The 22373-nt window shown below is 41.2% G+C and overlaps 1 protein-coding gene across 3 annotated transcripts in view; it reads right to left on the bottom strand.

The window, feature by feature from the left end:
* b3gat1a (beta-1,3-glucuronyltransferase 1 (glucuronosyltransferase P) a) overlaps nt 1-10981 on the bottom strand; it is an 86982-nt gene extending 76001 nt beyond the window's left edge. For all 3 annotated transcript variants that reach the window (XM_049577139.1, XM_049577141.1, XM_049577140.1), the window contains exon 1: nt 10375-10981. The gene's annotated coding sequence lies outside the window, so the exon portion shown is untranslated. The remainder of the gene's footprint in view (nt 1-10374) is intronic.
* Between the last annotated feature and the right edge of the window lie 11392 nt (nt 10982-22373).

Below are 22373 nucleotides of genomic sequence, written 5' to 3'. Positions count from 1 at the left end.
GACACTTTGCCTTCATTACCCATGTGCCAGCGTGATTCAGAGATGCAACACTGTGAGTGAGAGGTAATTGGCGCCTACTGCACATGAAATGTCATGAAGCAATGACAAGAACAATAAAAACAGGCTAGCTAAGGCCTGTCATCTCTTACTTCTCAGCATGACGCATGACACCTTGGCAGCTCTGAGCTGCAGAAACGCTGACTCCTTCTACCTCTCAAACACCTCAAAGTGTTTCAACTTTCACACAATTAATTTCACTAATTTCCGGCCTTGACAGAAGTTGGATGCTCGGAAAAACTAAACCTAACATAACAGGGACAAGGAATAAAAATAAATTCATCTCCCTGCGCTGACACATTTCCGTCTGTATTTACTCTTACTTGAGCTTTTCTGCTGTGTTGGTATTGTTGGGCTGGAAATGTAAATATACCACACAAGGAAAAACAATCATCAATATTTAATCTAGGGTAATTCCCTGCTGCAAATGAGTGTTTATCCATCTCACTCAGTCAAAACAGTCACAACTGCTGCCTACATTACCTCTAGTAACTCCGAATGGCAAAACCAGACAGCCCTCTCTGTGCCAATCCTATTTCATACTGTGTAACAAGGATGATTGCACCATAGCAGAAAATGAGTTCAGCACATTCAGCATCGATGGATATAAAATAAAAAAAAAATTAAAAGAAAAAAAACTGTCACGGTTTTAATAGTGTTTTCATGGGGTAGATTAGTGAATCAGATTGGTCTCAGATCTAGAAAATCATTTAGAAAATGGAAGCCATAATGCACTAACCCTGGCATTTCTTATTTTGCACTCATCAGCGGTCTGCAGGTCCAGAGCAGCAGCTTACACATCACTGCTGGACTGAGCTGCAGGGGCGGAGGGTGTGCAGCTGCATTTGGATCTGTCAAGCTAATCTAAACTACTTAACATTTGCCTCCTTTCAGACAGAATTTTCATCTTGTTACACTCTTCCATCTTCAGTCTGACACTACGTCCATTCAAACTGATTTCCAAGGGGAAGGGGGATTTGAGTTTGCTAACCAATCACCAGTGAAGACCTGTCATTTTAAGTCCACCATGTCAACACTGGTTTTGCAGCGGTTTTAAAAGTGGAGCGGCGTGAAGTAAAAACAAACTACAGTGTCAGGCAATATTCAGAAGACATGCCAACAATGCTTGAAAACAGCATTTGTCACGCCCGTGGTGTTGATTAGCTAATTCTTAAGGCTCATTTGTGATCAACATGATCTGTATACTGACACGCACTGAGCCCTCTATCAGTACTCTGTGTTTATTTAATCCATATTAATGCACATTTTCTGAAAGTTTATGGATATGGTTGAAAGGCAGCAGCACTATCAAAAATCAGTGGGCAGTGTAGCATACTTAAAGCGAGACATGACAGCAGGACAAAGCGAAAATGGCAGAACAGAATAAATTGGTATTGAAGTGAAAAGAATACTCTGTCCACATATGGCGAGTTTTTAATGGCCCTACGTTAAAAGTTACATTATGTCAGAAACTTTTGACCCTACTCTCTAGTGCCATCTAGTGGACGTATCTATGCCGACATAAAGTACACATGGACATATGTAGGCAGTGAAGGTTACAGCGTTTGGAATGAACAGATATATTTTCACACGGAAAGGGAATATAAATGAGCCCAGAGTCCCAGCGTAGCGATCACTGGAACAATTGCTTTTTAAACCGAGAAACCGCTGTTTCATTTTATAATGTCAGATGACACAACACTGTGAAGTGGGCGGATTCAAAGGTCTGGACCCAGGCAAACATCCCACCAACACCCTCTTCAAGACACTCATCAATTCTTTAGAGGTTATGATCATGACATAAAGTATAAAAGAATGCCAATGGAGAGGATCATTTTGGTCACACCCATGTGCGCTTGTGCCTCGAGTTTTCACTGACATTGCGCTAACACCCATTTTGATGAAATGATACATATTGAAACGACAGATCCAACTTCCTCCCGCTGAGAAATTGGGTGTAAGTCAAGGATGTGCTGTATTACCCCACTTGTTGCTCTTACAAATTACTGGGTTTGTAGCAAATATGGTGGGCCCGATTTAAACATCTCACTGAACTTCAAAATAACAAGAGAAGTCATCTAAGCATCCCCATCCAGCCTAGAGACGTAGTTCATGTCTGACTGACCTATTTGTTAGTAACACCAGAACAGTTCCTCTTATCAAGATCAACAGAAATGAGCCTGTTGATGAATTCTCATACCTTGGTAGCATCATTAGCGCTCACAATGGATCCTCAATACACATCAAGGCCCCGCTTAATTAATTAACAAGAAATGTGTCTTTCATAGATTGCATCTACATTTGCATAATACTCTATACATGGCTGACAAGTCTGCGCTGCTGTCAAATATCAAAGCTGACATCTTACATATAGAAAACGTCTGTACAAGTTCTCAGTTCATTGTAACTGAAAGCCCTGACGTTTTTTATTCTTTATGTGCATTCCTCTTAGAAAACTGTTTACAAGGACCAAAATTAATGACGAATTACTAACTTACTATAACATGTCCACCACTTGCATTCAAAAACGCAATCCAACGCAGCTTGAATGTACAGTATGTACAGTATGCACAGTATGGAGCAAGGTGAAAAGATTGTAAAGATGGATATTTTTGCATGGAGCAATGTTGACCGCACACTAAAGCAAGAAACAAATACTTGTTCCCTTGTGCTGCTGCTGCCCACTTTACTCCTATTACTGCTTTTACAGATCCATTTTGTCAATCAGTTTAAGGTTTATTAGGTGCTAGAGAGATGTTAATCCATAAATGCCATTCACTTTGTGTTTATTGTTTGTGTCACTTACCTACTGCAACAAGACAGCCTCTTTGGAATATGATCTCTTAATTCAGAGGTGGGGTTTCTCCTGTAATTTGAGGATTTACTCTCAGATTCCTCACTAGGTGGAAACTAGGTGACGATTACACATCTGTATACATACCAACACCAGTATTGGTGATCACTGGCCAGTGTTGTCTTTGAGACGTTACGGAAATAATCTCCAAGTGTGTTCATAAGGCGATCCTTTCCCCCTACAGAGGTGGAGGGACACTTAGTTCTTGTCAAAGCTGAGGGATTTACGACAAAGCCTTTAGGATTTTCTCAAGAGGGTAATTGAGAGAGCTTGTTTGTGCCTCAAAACCAGGACTTTTTGTTGTGCCGTGTGTTTGCCATCGCCGTTGTCTAATCTGTGAGTAATTACAGCAGCTATCCCTGGAAGGAACAGGATGTTTATCAAACAGACAAAAAAAAAGAAGATTCACTGCCAAAATGACTTATATTCAATGGTCTTAGCTGTGAATAGATTCTACTGTGGTAAGGATGATACATTAATGATGGACTTGAGGTTGAAAATAACTAGTCTGGTAACACATTTTTCCTCACATCTGATTCTAGCCTGGATAAATAGTGTTAAACGTTGAGAATAATTCAGTCACATTGTTTGATTTTTGTGGTCAGCGTATGTTAAACACCTGTATGTGTTCAATATGGCTGTTTAACCAATACAGAGTTCACCTACAGCATTCCCCGCCACTGTCAGGTCATATCATCATTGCACTGACAGGTGATGAGAAGGGAAGACCTCTGTCATTATGTGAAATGATCATCCAGCCTCCTGACCTCAGACACCTGCTGTTAAGCACAACATATAGTATACTATAGCATCACATTCAGCTCTATGCAACCCACCGTCCCTCCGAGCTGAGCACTCTGCTGACACAAGCTGTGCCATCTCCACCACGCTGATTATAGGTTTAGCTCATTTTGCCATAGAGGTAAGAGCGAGGCTCTTCCTGTTCTCTCTCTTATGTTATATAATTGTAACACTCAAAGAATACATCTGAAGATAGGAGAGTAGGAAATAAGTGTTTGTCTGTCTATTCTCGGTCACTGTGTGAGGTAGAATATGGTTTGACAGTGGGGGAGGTGAAGCTCGAGGTCTGGGTCAGGAGCTTCTCTTAGTGTTTGTGCATTAGTGCAGACTGTGTGCGTCTTTGTGTGTGTGTGTGTGTGTGTGTGTGTGTGTGTACGTTGTTTGACTACACATACTATATGCCTCCAGTAGCATCTTTGCTCCGTCTTCTAATCTCCAGCAGGCCTGATGAATGTGAACACAACTGATATCACACTGCCAGCTGTCCCTAATACCTTCTTTTTTTCTAATACAGCAGTACTGCCCTCGGGGACCATGGGTAACCACAAATACACATAATGAGATTATACTAAAAAAATTCATTAAGAAAAAAGGGAAACTTGTGTGAATCGTGCAGCATTACTGATTGAACCAGTAAACAGCATTACAAGCCTTAGCGGCAAATCCCTGTGAAACAGAAATTATGCTGTTCATTTTATTGACAATCAAAAAAAAAAACTTGTTCAGCAGATGCATCAGCAGTCATACTCTAACATGTCACGGGTTTTTGTTTGCAATAAAATTCTCCCCAAGAGCTGAAGTAGCATAGCTGTTCTAGCACGATGGTTTCTTTGTTGCTAAAAAAAGAAAGAAAAAAATTAGGTTTTGTTTGATAATGGCGAGTGAAGGTCTGCTGAGTGAAGTGAACTGAAAACAGCATCAACAAAAGAGCAATCAGACCCAAGGGTCTCCAGTCTTGGCATGAGCTTTAATGTAATATTTAAGAGGACGCCGTGTTTTTTAGTCTGGTCTTCCACTGAATTAACTGTGATTGATTAATTGATTGATTAACTGTGTCAGCATGTACTCAGATATTTTTGAAAATGGGTACTTGTCTTATTCTGGCTCCTTGTCCACATGGGTTTTAGGCCAAGAAAAAAACAGAACAATAACAACAAGATTGCCTGTTATGTTTATGCTTTGTTAGCACTGTAATGATGACATCACACTTAAACTTAATCTTGTTGCGCCGCTGTTAATTGATGAATGGAGCTGTCTGCTCTGCCCAGTGTTATCTGTTCCACCTCAGAATCTGCATGTTAAAGTCCACCTGAGGACCACCAGCAGATGATGGAACAATTTTGCGACCAAGATTGTTGTGGATTGAGGAGCCGAGGGAAATCTTTCACATGTCCAGATCCAGATTCTATTCATAACGGAAAAAAAATCCCAGTGTGAATTAATTTAAATTTTACTGTATATTAGATAATGGTCAACGGACCACCTGGCACCCTATCACCTGTGGGCCGCAAGTTGTGTATCACTGGCCTATATTTTCATTAGTATTACAAAAGGTACATCGCTGAGTGTCACAAGCAATCAAAAATAGCTCCCTCTTGGAGACACCAGCAGACACATCAATAAACAGCCCTTATATTCTCAAAATCAAACATATCTTGCTGAAAAAAAAGAGGAACAGCCAAACAGAACAATATCCAGTCCTTTCTGAAACACAGCACAATGTAGGAAAAAATGGCAAACAAATACTCTATTAGAATCCAGCTTGTATCACACTTCAACCAATCCATTCCTGTGATTTTAATGCACTTGATTGCAACTCGTACTGCTTCACTACTTCCAGGATAGCATCCCATCCTCCACTTATAATCCCCGGTTTTCAAACCCGATTTCCCATTTAAGTGAGTGGTGATGTCCTACATAGTGATTATCTTTGGCAACCTTTGCTGAAATTGCTGAAACAAGTCAGGATGAATTCAACAGCTACAGCAGTTCGGAGGAATTGAACATCTAATTATTCTGTACTGCTGGTCACTCCAAGCTGCTCTGATGTACCTCGGGCAAACAACTGCTGTCCCTGGAAGGAGAAAAGCTGCTGGAGAGGAGGCAGAGACACTCTGCCAGCACAAGTCTGTAGAGCACAGTTTATTCTAATTCCTCTGCAGGACTTTAATGAGCCAGGATAGTGGCTGTCTTAATGGGCAGCCAGACAGATTTTAAGTGCCCCATGGAGTGTAATCCACAGAGGTACAGAACGGCACTGCTGCAAGGCCCAACAGATTGATCTTAGTTTCATTTTGCTAAAACTTGGCTTCTAAGCTGTTCATTAAAAAGGGCATGTGTTTTAAGCCCCTACCTTTGGGACAACCATGGGCCATAGTCGAACCATGCCATCACATATTTTTATACAATTTAGACCTCAGTTTTTGACACCGTTATCCAGACTGACTTATATCACTGAGCAAACACCATCTTTGAAAGCAACCTTTACTTAATAATGTAGATCTCGCTTCCCTCTCATTTGGATTTTTACCATCTGAATAGAATCAAATAAGTGAAAAAAGATAATAGTTCATTAAGAACAGCCGGGCCTTGCAAGGGAATTTGCAAGCAGTGGTGGAGGACTATTAACTTCATAAATTTTTAGTATTTTAAGGGCCAATTATTCTTGCTTTTGCCTTTTCAAAACAAAGTCTCTCTTTTCTTTCTGTAACCAGGAGGAATTCTCTAAGTCTTGTTACAAGAGGACCTTTTGCTTTAAACTATGATTTTTATATTGATGCTGTAGGAAATGCAACAATGTTTGGATGCAGGTCATAAAATCTGTGTGAAAATTATTTTAACTAGTCTAGCCCCTTAATTTTAACCCCAAAAATGGTGTTATTTTTCTGTATAAAATGGGTAAAACTGAAACTTTACTCCTACTGTTATTAACTTGGATCAAGCACATTGAATGCAACATCCTGATACTTTTGGTATGAGTCAGCCAATTTGCTCTTGACCATGCATAAGTAACAATCATTGCTTGCTGAACCGTACTTCAAAATGCTGGTTTGCCTCAAGGTACAAAAATGCTAATTAAAGAAAAGATATTTTGTTTATGTTTGCAGCAGGAAGTGTGTAATACATGCAAACTATATAACAGCAGCATCCTACACTTGACTATAACGTGCAACCCAAGACTCAGACTTATTGACGTAGCCTCTAAAAGATCCGGCTGCTGCTGTGGCATTGTCACCCTTGGAAACAGTCACTGTGGTTCAAATGCATGATCATAAAGATACGTTCACCCCCTAATCATTGCACTTGTTTGAATGCGTTATATTTACCACAGTACGCTGTGAGAGCCCATGTAGCTGTGTGTGTGAATATATGCCTGAACCTCTCCAGTTCTATACAAACCTAAGCACATATCGTGCTGTACACACTCAATACTGGCCCTTGTTGAGCCTTATAGTGTATCTATTGTATGTGATAGAGGCGATGTTTTATTCTCATGTTGGCTGCTTCGCCCCTCTGTTGCCTAAGGCTGGACAGCTCCCATGACTGAATCTGCAGAGAAGTTCAGCTACCTTCAAAGAGAAACCCACAGCACAGACATCAAACATTAATGAATTTTGCCCATGTGGAGTGGGGTTCAAAAACCTGTATCTGTGGGTCCTCAGTGTAGGTAGACATGCTCTACACGCACCCACATGCTGGCCTCTGTTTCTAAACCTGCGCAGCCTTGTCAATAGCTTTCAAAACATTTGTGCAAAGTCTAATCCCTCCGTCTTGTCAGGCGTCATGCACATTATTAAACTGTTCAATGATGTGTGAAATGCTGCTGAGCTGTCACTGATGAACACGTGTCCTCCACATATGGACATGCAACACCTGTGTCTCTACATCATGATGCATACATATACCTGCATTGTACAATCACAATGCTGTTTTTTTGTATAGTGTTCCCTATTTTTATGTAAAAAAAAAAAAAAAGTGCATGCCACTTTACATTAAAGCATTAAAAAATTGTTTATTAAAACGTATTAATAAGCTGTTTAATGAATTTTAGTCAATAAATGTTCATGTGTGGCCGTGTAACTTGCTCTGCCCTTGTGTTTATGCGTTCCTAACATTTATTGCTTCACATTTCATTGCTTAATATAAACTGACAAGCTTCATTAATAAAGAGTTGTGAGTTCTTCCACTTGACAATAACCATTCAGCTCTCCAGTTAAAATATTATTTTGACCTTCCAGTAAGTAGAGGGTTTGATAGGGCTTCTCCTAATTGACTAAAGAGGTAAAGTACTCTAATAGCTCTATTTATGCTGGTAAAGCATATAAACTAACCACAATTGTGGACTGACAGACAGGCCAACCAAACGTTATTTCCATTTATGAATTATAACGGTTATAACTCATGAGTAAAGCGTTAATACAAGATTTGTTAACCATCAAACAGGAAATAAATTATAATTTATGCATATGTTATCCTATAAGCATGCCTCTATTCTGGTCCACCCTGTAAATCATCAGATGCAGTGTCAGAACTGCAGCCACATCATGTGTGTATATTTCTGGCCCCCTCAGCACTTTGTATATTGTACAGCCAAGGAGAGGGGGCACCCATGAACACAGAATGAAATGACAAGCCGTCTGCTCCCATAAATGAGATCTGGATGCTATTTGCTGACATTGCCAGACTGAGCAGAACCTAAATATACACAAAGTCAGTCAGAGAGCACAGTGCTATAGAAGCATGCTAATACCCGTGTGAGGAACAGCTGGGAGCATGCACAGCTTCATTGCATGTGAGTGCACTGTACATGGTTGAGAAACGGGCGCCAGGTGTTGCTGTGTATGTGGACTGTGGAATAGATGCGGCTCAGGAGATAGAGCAGGTTGTCCACTGATCGGAAGATTGGTGGCTCGATCCCCGGCTCCAGTAGGCATGTCAAAGTGTGTGCAAGATGGACAAAATACTGAACTTTCTCCCTGTGGTTGTGAGTGCATGCCGAGTGGTTACTGAGTAGCAGGTGGCACCTTGTTTGGTAGCCTCGGCCACCATGAAGTAAATGGGTGAATGTGACTCTGTAGTGTGAAAGTGCATTCACCATGAGGAGAAGTTTGGAAAGGTGGGAGCACAAATGGTTAATTCTAATGATTTTGTGTGTGTTTTATTGTATTTCCCAGTGTGGATTAATTGATACACAGGTTCAAACCCCTATACAATGTCACAACTACACTCCAAGCACTAAGGCTCACTGCGTAGATATATCAAATAGCAATTAAATGCCAATCAAATATTAACAATTCTCACCATAATGATAGCAACAATATTGCCACTGTTCTGTTTTTTTATTTTTGAAATCCCTTCTCTCAGACACAGTGTCTTGTTTGTGAAAATATGAGCTTGAGAGACAGCATATTCGCCCAATGTGCCTGATGTCATGGTGGGTGTCAGCGTTGTGTGACTGGACCAGTCAAAGCTTCCAGGAAGAGTCAGGTTGATGTTTCCTGACACATGAGTAAGGACTTAGGACAGGAGCCCAGACCTTTGGCGCTGCAACCGCACCATGCAAGATTTTCCACCAAGACGACTAACAGCAATGATCACTGCAAACATACATGTAATTAAGCACTGAACCCTACAAGATTTATATCGCCAATGCATGTTGTACATGCACCCTAGCCTGCTTTCCTCTGTTGCCCACATCACTACACTGGAGCAATATATCCTGCTTTTTCTAGTTCATGATCACAACAGCCAAAGTATGGCATCATAGTCTTATTAGTGGACAGAAAAGGAGAATGGGTTGACACAGTGTACTGTTGTTTCCTCTGTCCAGGATCAGGGAGTTGCTCACGCACCTGTGCCTTACAGGATAACCACCTCTACACTACACAAACAGCCAGGGTTTCCTAGCTAGGTGTCAGAAATGAGAGCGTACAGCCCACTTAACTTCGACTCAAGCTTTCCTTTTCTCAAGCCAATGCCCCTTTTTGGTTCGCTTCTGTGGACAAGTTGTTATTTTCTGACTGGAAGGTAGTGTATGGCTCCCCAGGGTCACCAGTGAAAGTGCTCTGTCAGACTTTGCTTTAGAAAACACGTACTGTATTTTGTACTATCCCTCAACCCCTCCTTTTTAAAGTCTTCATATATTTTTTTCCCTCACATGATTTTTAATATGTACCATAGGGGATGAAATTCATATTTTATGTTTTTTTTAAAAAGTGAATTTAATTAGCATTTCTCAGCTGAGCTCACTGAATCCAAACTCTAATTGGACCTGGTGCGGCAGCAGCTCTGCTGGTCAGTTAAAAGAAAACCTCCTCTGCTATCTCAGCGCCCAAATGCTCATCATGAGGATTATCAGCAATTCTTTTCATCAGGCTGACACTGACTCTTCTTTCTCCCCCCAGCTCACACTGCCTCTCTGCGGCATGCAACATGCATAGATTTTCCCCCTCACTTGCACCGTGCTGCTGCACACAGCGACCCAGGGACAAAGATGGCAATCTCTCCGCTGCTGTTCCAGACCTGATCAGCATGGAAATTGGTTCATCTCTATCAAGCTTATGTGCATGCTTACAAGTGCCTGTCAGATGCATATCTGACCCTGCCGACCAATCAGACACATAGGAATAAAGAAGAGGAATATAAAGTCGTTTCATTTTTACCTCATTCAGAGACTTCAGTGTCAGACTGCTATTCCCAGCGCATGCGGCAGAAGGACTCCCATTCATTCTAGAAATCCTGTTTTTGTCCCTGCTGTGTGTTGTCCCCCCCTTCCTCTTCCTTGTCCCTTGTCGAAAGAGAGGCAGCAGTCAAAGCATCCCTTTCTTTTATTCTGCCGTGCCAGCTGACACCCGCCTTCATGCCTTGGATGATGGAGATGGGGGGGGAAAAAAGCAAAGAGAGGACACAAGCTCCCAGGATTTATTTTCCTCCCTCTCTCTCCTCTTCTTGCGCTCTCACAAGCCGAAACAGGCGCATGAAGGGGGAGACGTCAGAGTGGCAGCGATGTATGTGTTTTTTGCTCCGTGGCTCTTCACCTCTTCTCTCTCTCAGCTCAGCCTCCCTCCCTTATCCTCACTACCTCTTCTCGTATCTCTCTGTCCCTCTCTGTTTCTCCCTGTCCGCGCCTCGTTGGTTCACACAGAAGCAGGCTGCTCTGTCGTGACGGGTGACACGGCTCTACGCGTGCGGAGACATCTGTGAATGTGCTTATGTTGGGGGACTAAAGTAGCCTCTTAGCAGAGATTGAGACCACCCTCCCCTCCTCCCTTCCAGAGATGGGCTTTCTAATGGCATGTACCATTAACGCTCAGAGCAGGGTGGGCTAGGCTGCAGCACTGAAAGGAGAGAGGGGGGCAGAGAGTGAAGGAGTGGTGGAGCAGAGAAATAAGAGAGGAGGGAGATGAAGAAGAGGTGCTGAAGAAGAAGATGTGGCCAAAGACAGGGAGACAGAGAGAGAGAGTCCTGTGATGCTTGTTTTTTATTGTGTAATAATGATTAATATGCATAAGTAAATGACAAACTGTACAAGATCTACCCATCTGTGTCAGTTTCCTTTGCAGTTTGCAGACCTCACTGTATAGATCCTTCATCCCTGATAAAGACGTTTAAAGACAACAGCTTGGACATGTGCAGAATCACTGTATAAGACGAGAGCATATGTTGGTTTTGGCAGCGGTGAATTATTTCTAGAAGAGCTGCAATTGTGTCACAGATAAAGCATTCCCTCGTGCATGACTGGCTGCTCAATAGCACACATGCAGAAAACATTGCGGAAATTGGGTGCGATGAGCAAAATGTTGCATGCACATAAAGACAGTCATTTTGTTCTGGATGATAAAAAGTCCACAGCATATATATCTCCTGATGCTAGTTTCAGTGATTGGCAGGGACTACCTCAGTGCCAATTCCAACCACAACATTTCCATCCCTCTTAAAAGTGCACCATCTAATTTCAGGCGTCACTGAATAAAGAGCCTGTCTGCTGTGGAGGTGAGACAGCGTCTGGTGTTAGGATAAAAAAAAACAAACAAAAAAAAAAAACATCACCTCGGCCAGCTCACCTCCTCTGAGCCTGGAGACCAGACCCAGCTCTCCGAGGAGCTCAGCCAGGCCACAGAGATGAGAGGAGGGCTGGAACACAAAGGTGGCCCTGCTCGAGGGGACCACAGTCCTGGACGTTACACCATGAAAAACAAGACCTCGAGGAGAGGGACACAGAAAAAGACATAATTTCCCTGAGTGTTTCCCATGCATAAAGATGAACAAACTCACCCACAGACATCTCTACACATTTGTGCTTTTAATTACATTTGATATATGAAACCTCACAGGCTATTTTTCATTTTGCCCCTACAGTCGGATGAAAAAAAAAAAAAACAGGCAGCAGCCAAGAGGGAATTGAAATCACTAAATTGCTGTTAAGAGCGCAGCCACTAATGTGCTGGTGTGCCTGTTAGCCCAGATAACCTGAAGAAAAGCCGTCAGATGTTCTTGCGACTGCGTGCTACATTTCGCTGCAAAGTGCCATGCGGTATTTTGAGCTTCTTGGACTCTCATGACTTGAGTTACTGGATCAAAAATCATGAGAGTGTGACAAGGGCGTTCGACAGAACAATTTACTGGAAAGGAGGAGTGTCCCAGGGTGGCTTCTTTATGAGGAGTAAAAGGAAGAAGGGGTTGTTTGAGGGTTCAGGGAGTGTTTAAAATTCCATCTGTTCAGGATGTTGTATTTGAAAAAGGAGAATATTATGTATGTTTGTGTCAGCTGTCTGTATGTTTTGAAGCTAAAATCAATGCATAAAGGAAAGGCATTGCTATTGTTATTATTTTGAAGCTGTAGTGAAGCATCTAAAGGGGTCTCAGTTTTGATTTTACGCTTTTTAAATTTGGCCTCAGCATATCAAAGCTGCACTGTGTTCTTATTTCTAAATGTAAAAAGCCTCATCAGCAAAGAGCAACCAACCACCCAAAAAAAAGCTTGTGAGCTTTAGAGATGCTGGTAGATGGAATTTATTTATTTATTTTTTAACCTTCCTACAGAGCCAAGCTAGTCTGAGTGGGCGGAGGTTTGCTGCATAGATCAGCCTCTCATTGGGCGGAACGAGCCACCCGCTGAAGTCCCGCCCTACCACCTCCGGTTGTGTAGCAGTTTTCAACTGTTTTCAACACGTCCTTTACTAACTTTTGCAGTGTTTGATCTTGCGGGGATGTAGCCATTTTTCTGCCATGGTTCGCGTCCTGTAGGCGATATTTTTGTGGGCGTGTTACACCAAAACCTGTTTCTACCTGACAATATTTTTGCAAGCGCACCATTGCTGGAGCACTGCCCAGAACAATTGTGATTGGTTGAAAGAAATACAAGTGGCCGGGGCATTTTTTTCTCCAATCTTACAGTGAGAGTTGGCCCAGCCAGACCTTTCTTTTCTTGAGAAAGGTCTGGTGAGCGAGACTAGAGCCAGGCTAGCTCTTTTCCCCTGTCTTTGTGCTATGCTAAGCTAAGTAGCAGCTGGCTAGGGAATCATACATTACAAACACGTACATATTAATTGTGTCATCTACAAGCAGCAATCTCCAGGGCTGAAAAGTTACGCCAACATGGAAGTGCCACAAACTGCAGTTCTTTGAGTGACCACTAGAGGCTGGCTCCAGATGCAAATCAATCTCCATAGACCCCCATGACAGAAGGCCCAACTACAGCAGAAATAAACATGTTTACAGCCTGGTACAAAAAACAATTGTGGTCTCTATAGCAAATTTCAACATCCATGATAACTGTACGGGGGGGAATTTTTATATAACTCACCCGTTTATCTCAGTCAGATCCAGCCTTGCTCTTCCACAGCTCTACCCTCTTGTCCAAATATATACACTTCTGGCTCCAAGATGGCCACGCCGAAAAGCCAAATTCGAGGATGTTATGGTAGCTAAACTGATTATTTCACACAGTCTTTGACTGTTGCCACATAACAGAAAAAAAGGTGCAGAAATTTAATTTCAGCCTCACTCCATGCTGTGTGGAGTTTCCATGCTCTTTAAAGCAGGTCAGGTGTGCTGGAGACTCCAAATGACCCATCAGAGTGAGTGTGCTCCAGTTTGTTTGATATATGAATCCTTTGAAACATGCTTGTGTAAAGGACTATAAATAAACTTGACATGACTATTCATTTGGCAACAGAGCACGATTACACACACAGTGCCTGTTTTGACCCACCGTGCAGCCCCAGAGTCAAGGTCATATGTGCCGGGTCAGTATATCAAGAATCCTTCTCGATCGTCTGATTTATGTGCAGCCGTCAATCTTTTCTTGGCACATGATGCTGTTTGTACAACTCAAGCGTGAACCAATGAGGTCTTTATATATGTGTGTGTGTGTTTGTGTGTTTAAAGTATGCCATGCATGCCTTAAATCTTTCACCATGGCTGTGGGTGGTGCCTCTTTCTCGTTTGGCGTAGTATGATTTTTTTTTTTTTCCCACAAGCCATCTGGTGCGTCTTTTCAGGCCTAATAAGAGGGACACAGAAAGGCATTGGAGTTCAGCAGATGATAGAGATGGGAGCTGAGTAGGCCAGCAAACACACATATACACACATACACACACACACACACACAGGACAAGGGCAACAGATGGAAGGGGCCCCGATATGCTGCCGGTGCTGGAGCGGGGCCCGGTGGGCAGGCCCCACTGGCCTCACTGGGGGTCCATTGATATCTAATGTTCTGACAGACTTTGAAGTGGGAATTTGCTTCCAGAGAATGTAATTTTTCTTCTTCTGGCAAACTAGACGTACTTTTGGGATTGTTACAAATATGCATTTCTTTGTTGGATGATAAGTGTAGTTATCATCTTTTCCAACCACTAAAATTCAATTTTGAAATTAAAGTATTAATCGGTCATTCCCTCTGAAACACACAACTAAAAAATGTTATCAACTTGCCAGATGCAGGTTGGATTTACCTACTAGTTTAGCGACAACTATTTATTTGAGGAATGTGCTCTGAATTATTTATTTAAAGGCTACTTTTGTCTGCTATTGTGTCGTTATTTGTACATAACGTCTTCATTCAATCAATTTTCTTGTGCTGACCAAACCACCATCAGGTTTTAAGGTTTGTCCTCACATTGCACGTAAAGCACAGCTATCTATTCACATTTCAACAAGCAATCAGTCACTAAATGCTCAAAAACAAGCTTTTGTTTGTAACAACGTCCTGCTTTTTTCTTCTGCTTTAAAGAAACTGAAAACATGCATGTTGGTTTGGAAGGAAACATCTTTCAAGTGTCCTACGTCTTGGTGCGAGGAAAATAAATACTCCCTGCAGTGTCTAAACAATTACAGCCATCATCGTTCCCTTTTGGTGAAAAATTTTGTTGTCAAAAGCTCTCTGAATTCAGTCTGAACACTTTCGCACCATTGTGTTTTTCATGTCTTGCAGGATGGCCTAGAGGCACACACTTACCAGGGAAGAGGAACGACGGAGTGAGAATGGAAAGAGGTAATGTCAGGGCTGTGTCAGACACAGTTATGCTATTTCTCCGAGGTGCACACAAGAGAGTGCAAATATGACCAATAAAACAGTGAGTATACTCAGACTGTGGCAGCTTGTCACTGTTTTCCAAAATGTCTGACTCATATGTGTCTCTGAACCAGACACCTCTACAATAAACTCTCCCTGGTGTGGATGAATGACACTCGCTTGTATGTGATGGTTATAAAGAACATTAAACTGATACATGGGCAGGTGGCCGGCCCAATAACAGCCTGTGTTATAGCTTCCCTGCGTCTATGGCCTTGGGCTGTATCATTACTTGGAGGTGAGTGTGTTGCCAGGTGACCCCATCAGACAGTCTCCAAGACTGATAGATAGTGAAGGTGCACTGGCCCCGTTTTCCTGATAACAAATGAGTGGCCTTCCTGGAGCCAGTAGTAGAGAGCAGCTGTGGATATGACAGCAAGCCTTATCATTTGACTAAAATATTAAAGAAAATAGCTGCTTTGACCTCTATATTATGAAAAGGTTCATAAGTATCGGCGTGAAAGCAAAGTCTTAAAAGTTAAACTTTTAGACTTTTGTCCTGGGCTGAGTCTTCCTCACAGTGTTTGTCCAGACGGGTGTAGTGCATCTTTGGGCAGCTGGATGATTTTCGTCATGTTTACTTCACCGTTACGCAGGAAATTATGTCAAATGGGTGTGTGGTTCTGAGAATGGCTCTTGGCAGCATTAGCCTTGGGTGTACACCTTATACTTTGAGTGCTGACAAATTCCCTAAACACAGTGTGACACTGAAACAAGAAAACAACAGGCGTTTTATACAAAATTTTGCAAAATGGATACATTTTACACTTCATGTATAGACATTTATATGTCAGGCTTTTGTTACATGCTCCAGTCAAGATGGAAGTTAATTTCAGATCAAGATAGCGATTAGGCTACCAGCATCACTGAAAAACAAATGCAACGTCAGCACTGCAGCTGAAGAGTCAGATTGCAGGTCAAGAAAATAAGACAAACAAAACAAAAGGTAGAGACATTTTTATGCCTCCACGCCGGAGGTATCCATGGCTGAAAGCAATATGTTTTCATTTTTATATTAAATTGATTATCTATTAACACAGAATTACAACAAACAGAACATCCCACATAGCATGAGTATCACGTATTGGCTATCTCTTTGGATGGTGTTTTCCTTTTTTACATTCAAAGATACAAGAGCAGAAGTGGACAGAATGGTTGTGTAAGCTGCAAACGATAGCCTGTCAGGCTAACTGGGTGCTGCATTACCCAGCATTACTTTGAAGGCCAGGAGCCATTCATACTATTACAGTATTTTTGTGGGATTTCAGGCAACATTAAAAAAGGCCCCATTCAAGACCAGGGCATCTATATCTTTAGAGTGTTTCTTTACTGTGTAGGAGCAGATCCTGGATACTCCTGAGCCTTTATCATAATTTATGCTAACATTAGTGGCAGTGCCAAAACGGAAACACGTGAGCCCCCCCCCCGCCGCTAACTCAAGTGAGCTACGTGAGCTTAGCTGACGGAGCTGACGGTGACGTAGCTAAGCCTAAAATAAGCTCTAACAAAGAAAACAGAATTGAAATATATGTTTGCTTTATTGTTACACCAATATCTACTCTGGACACACAGACACGGGCATGATTAGCAGTTATGTTCTGCCCTTGACTGGATTTGGTGAAGTATACACCATGAACAGACCTGGTTTTGGCATCGGAGACGGGGCCCTGTTCATTCCTTTGAAAGTTGCTTGGTAGCACATAAACCCAAATAAGTTCAACTTCTGCATGTAAATTTATCCAGATCTTCTGGGTCCATAGAGCAGATGTACTGGAGACTTCCACCAGAAGAGAGGCTAACCCCTCTGTATCTTGAATGGGGATAAATTGATTTAATAGATTTGCTAATAGCATCCACTGATATACAGTCATCTCTTTAACAATGTAGGTTCATGGGATCAAGTCTTTTTGGGCCTAGTGACATCATGTGATGGACCCAGACGTGGTTTGGCAACAATATGGCTTCAAAGCTCTGCTCCTGGGGATGTAGTTTACTCTTTAGCAAGTCCAGCTAAACTTGTTATCAGAGATTGATGGAGCTAATGCTAGCTTAACTACCTAGCTAGTAGACAAAACCTGATAGTGACAGTTGTCTCCTCAGCCAACAATATGTACCTGTGCAGTCCCTGGTTAGAAATGAGCCAGTTTTCCTAGTTCTGTCAAATTCAGTGGTTACAAGCAACAAGAACATCTGGTCCCAAAAACGACTAAAACATATCCTCCAAGACACTTATTTATAAATGATCTTTCCAAACCTTGCAGTTCATATTAAACTAAATACGATGACTTGAGCGGATTTATAAACAATCCATTTGCTGAGTAGTTTTTGCAACTGAAGCTGGATGTGCCAAACTGGAGGTTCATGAAGATCCACCCTAAAGCAAGTCATAATTGTTTAACCAGACTGAAATGAATGGAGACAATTAGAAAATAGGACTAAAATAACCCGAATCATCCTTTAATGGTTTTATTCATGGGAGAAATGTACTTTACAGTGTTTTCAAAAGCTCAGAGGGGAGTGGCGGGAGGCCAAGTCTGCCCGATGAACAGCTGTCTTTGGCAACAGCAGGGAGGCTGAGGAGGGACTGTATTTACATTGAATTAGGCCATCAGTTGGACAGGGTCCTCAGCATACAAGGGACTCAGACGGATCAACAAACAGCTGTCTGACGCCCGTGATTCAAGGACAAATCCTTAGACACCTACAAATCACAGATTGACACTCCTGCATCTTTAAGAAGACTGAATTCCTGACACACTATCCAAATAAAAATACTGTATGTCTGTTATTCTTACAGTAGACTAGATATGCCCTTACATACCTGCAGAAGACTATTTCAAGCCATCATCAAGGCCAGTTACCAGGCACCAAGACTTCAAAAAATTATGTTTTAGGCGGTTGTAGCTATTTTTTATTGGACAAAATGACATCAGAGAAGCTGGAAAATCTCAGCTCATGATGGCTGATGACAAGTTAATAAGCTGTCGCCAATTTCCTCACCAGCAAATGTGAGTCTTTATGTTGTCTCTGTGGGAATCCATGAAATGTTCAGTGACTTTGTTAACAGTAGGTTGTAGCAGTAGTGGTTTAAATCTTTGTAGTAGAAAATATAGATTGTAGATTTTTCTACTGACTGGATTTTGCAATTACATCTCTTAACTTTTCCTCTTCATCTGACAGCAGCAATGGTTTTGATGTTAACTTTGACAAAGCAGACCTGAAAAATCATTTAGGGTGGGTGATACTCTTCTTAAATAAAGAGAACATCTATTTTAGTGTTGCCAACATCTAAGTAATGTGGATGCTACTTTTGTTCTCAATGCAAAACCTTCTATCCATGCAAACAAACAAAGGTTTTAGCACATAAAGATTTGTCTTTGTAAATGTCAGTTGAGCATATCAGGAAAATAAGTCTATCTTTATAACTTACATTTTATCTATTTTCCGTTTTTTACTTTAAACAAGTCAAGCCTTTTAATGATTCAAAGCCACCACTAGCATATTTTGAGCGAAAGTATTTCAATTGGACAAAATGGAATCAGTAGGGAAAAAGAAAGCAAGTAATGACTGATGAAAAGCTCAGCTGTGAAAATGTTTTCTTGACCAACAAATAATTCTTTGTTTAGCAAACTAACTTCCAGTGACTGGGGTAATATTAGGTGCAGCGTAGCTTCAAATTGCTCAGTGTTAATTACTGCTGATAGATTACCGTTAGGTGTTTTAGATAATATGCCACTTCTCCTCTCTCACCTGGGGAAAACCGGGATTTCCCTGTAAAGTAGCATTTATCCTATGTCACATGTCACCACTTTACATGTTTTCTAGTGGCCATGGGATCATTGTTTGAGGGTGTTCAGTCACACTTGTTGAATGGTGCACTGCACTCAGATTTGAGGATGAAAGCTGCCATTTAGCATAAAGATTGTGTTATTGTTAGTAACGGAATCTCGAGGTTAGACTTTAATATTTAGCTACAACAGCCTCTCAATAGGTTTTTTAGAAGCCGCATTTGTTATATACTTGTGTTTGTCTCTGTGTTAAAGAAATAGCCTCTTTCACTGCCACAAAGATGGTCTTTTCATAAAATTGAATGTGCAGTAAAATGATGCAGATTCTTTTGAAATAAGTGCTACAAGACCAAAAAACCAAGGATGTTGTGATGTTTGCTTTTGTTCAAAAGGGTAGAAAACCTACAACTACCAGAATGCATTGCGCTGCAATGGACAAATAAACTGTTCTGCTGGTGGGTGAAGTAAAGCAAGCTTGTCCATTTTGACACAGGAAACAACATGGCATTGTCTTGTGTAAAAGCCAAAGAGTGCACTAACACATGTTGCTGAAGACATTTTAGGCAGGAAATAGGCTATGCTGTAAGAGAATTTTGGTTTCTATTTTATCAGCACAGTCTAGTTTTACAGAGTTTTTGGGAGAGAAAGGGGCAGGTCTCTCTCTTGTCTCAAGTTACATCCTTACAGTAAAGTTACGTAATAATATAAAGTTACAGAGGTTAGGCCTTTGACTGTTCTGAACACCCGTCTCCTGAGGGAAAGTCCCAGGGGGAAATTTTGTGTTTTGTGACCCATCCACTGCTCCCCAGCATGCCTCCTTACCATACCGCTCAGGACCACTTCCTTCTTTACTCCTGTTTTTGTATCGGTCATATGGTTGCAGCCATCCAAAATACATGGGTTATGCACGAGTTACTGGCTCATCATTACGTGGGATATACAAATTTTGGTGCATTACTTTTTGTCGAAAAAGTTAGGAACAGTGCATGAGAACAGCCTGTTGTGTGACATATGAAAATGCAGAACATTGTTAGACAGATTTGAACAGAGAGATCTGGGTGCTGGTCGGCAAAGAAGACCAAACAAAAAAAACAAAGTACCCCTTTAAGTCAGACACGAGCCAGAATAATGGAATAGATTTGGCTAGGTTTGCCACGTTTTCAGTCTCCAGTATTCAGTCTAGAAGCAGACGAGGGTAGTCTTTGATTTTTTAAGTGACTGGATGTTCTATACTGTAAGCTGAAACCACAACAAACCAAACACGGCATTTCTAACCCCGCTGACATCTTACATTGACAGCTGACTTAACCCCTCCCCTCTCTCTGACAGGTTTCTGTACAGGTGCTCGCACTGCTTTAATACTTCCTTTGATAAATCAGACCCTATGAATCATTCACTGTGTGTGTGTAACCTCATGCCCTTCCTAAAGAATGCATTTGGTGGAGCAGACAACTCTAACTTAGTAATGAGGATGTCCTTTTTGTTCTGACTGGAAAACCTTATTAAATGGTCATATTGACGGACCGCCGCTGGCTTCACTGCTGCATTGGTGAAGCGATGAACTACCACAGTTTAAACAAAAATATTAACTCAACCATATACACACGAAGAAAAAAAGCATTGGACATTTTTTCTTTGCACTAGACACAAGAAACAACAAATATATATATATATATATATATATATATATTTATTCAATTATTCATTTATAACAGATCCCATTGTTTTTTTAAATATAGGCTGGTACCAAATGGTTGCGCTGACTCTGTGGAAGAGGACCCACTCTGCAGATATAAATGGCTCATCCGAAGGTAACAGAAAAACAATGATTCCTATTTTATGGTGATTGTAATCTAATAAAAACATAGTTTATAGAATATTATACACCACGTCTGCCAACAACAATTAGTCCAACTCTGTGTAAGGGAGGGTCTCCCTGGAAAAGCTACCTAGTGTTAGCGGTAGTAGGTCAATATTGCTTCAGCACAGACTGTGTTGCAAACATTTTGAGGTCCCAGATAGATCATCTAATTTATGCAACAATATTTTCTATGGTTTTTGTTTCGTGTGCATAGCAGGACAATGAGTTGAATAAATAGAAGGCTAAAAAAAAAAGATTTATTTTACACATCTGTATGCATTTATGTTCGTGGATATGACTGGAACAGAACACACTACACTTTTCGTCACTACACAAATACATCTTTACCTGAAACTGTGCTTGTATTTTAATGCTGCAGTCTGTGTTCATTTTGCTGAGAAAATACCAATTTATGTGTAAGGGCTCAGAAGGTGCGGTGACAGGTGGGGGTATATGGGACATGATCACATTGTTTGCTATCCACTGAATAGCAGATGCTGTTTCATCAGTATGCATTGGCAAATAGTTAGAGTCCAAGAAAAATGGGATCATGTTGGCCGGTAGTCTGGAAGTGGAGCTGCAAACAAGCAAAATGACTCAAAACTGAACCCAACAACGCATTTGCTGCATAAATATAGATGATCTATTCAGTGACCCCAGCTCTGCTTTCCATATCTGAAAAATCCAACACACACCACTCTGTTTTGAGAAAGCAATATCTCTTTAGTGTCGTTCACAGCATAAAAACCTCCCTCTCTAATAGATGAAGTCCACAGGCAGCACATTTCCATCTGAGTTTGTCAGCAAAGCCATGCTTTGATTTTTTTTTTCCTACATAAGTGTGATAGGCTCGACTCCTGTTGGAGAGCTGTAGGATTTTTGTAGGTGTGGAGAAAACAGATGGGCTGAAATTAATCCTCCCTATCTGTCCAACAAATGATGGAAGTTACAGCATGTGAACAGTTGTGTCCTTATGTTACTGTTTCTGACAGCTGATCGTATTGTGGAAATAATTTAAGCTTGATTTTAATCATTTTTCATAATTATTGTGGAAGGTATTTTCCATTAATATACCAAGGTTTTCTTGTTTTGCCATTATAAATTTATACAGTGCGGTATACAGTATGCTTCAGGGAATCAGTGTCTGTATAAGATAGATTTCCTGTTCATTTAATTGTTGGGTGATGTAAACAGCTTTTAGTTGTTGCTTGAGAGATGAAAGTGTGATTGCCTAATTAAGATCTTTAATTTAAGACACTTTAGTTTAGTTGCACAACTTTATGTCAGATTAAACTAGACAGCATATCCTATATACCATACCATGTGTATTACTGTGCATGAATGTTTATCATATTCATTATTGCTAAGAGCAACAGCAGCATAGAAACAACATTCAGCCCCTGCATTTGAATCGAGCTTGCAGTTTTGCCTCGT

The sequence above is a fragment of the Epinephelus fuscoguttatus genome, linkage group LG5, assembly GCF_011397635.1.
Source record: "Epinephelus fuscoguttatus linkage group LG5, E.fuscoguttatus.final_Chr_v1".
NCBI classification, from domain to species: Eukaryota; Metazoa; Chordata; class Actinopteri; order Perciformes; family Serranidae; genus Epinephelus; species Epinephelus fuscoguttatus.
Note: the sequence above shows the minus strand (reverse complement) of the source record. Positions and strands in the feature narration are given on the sequence as shown.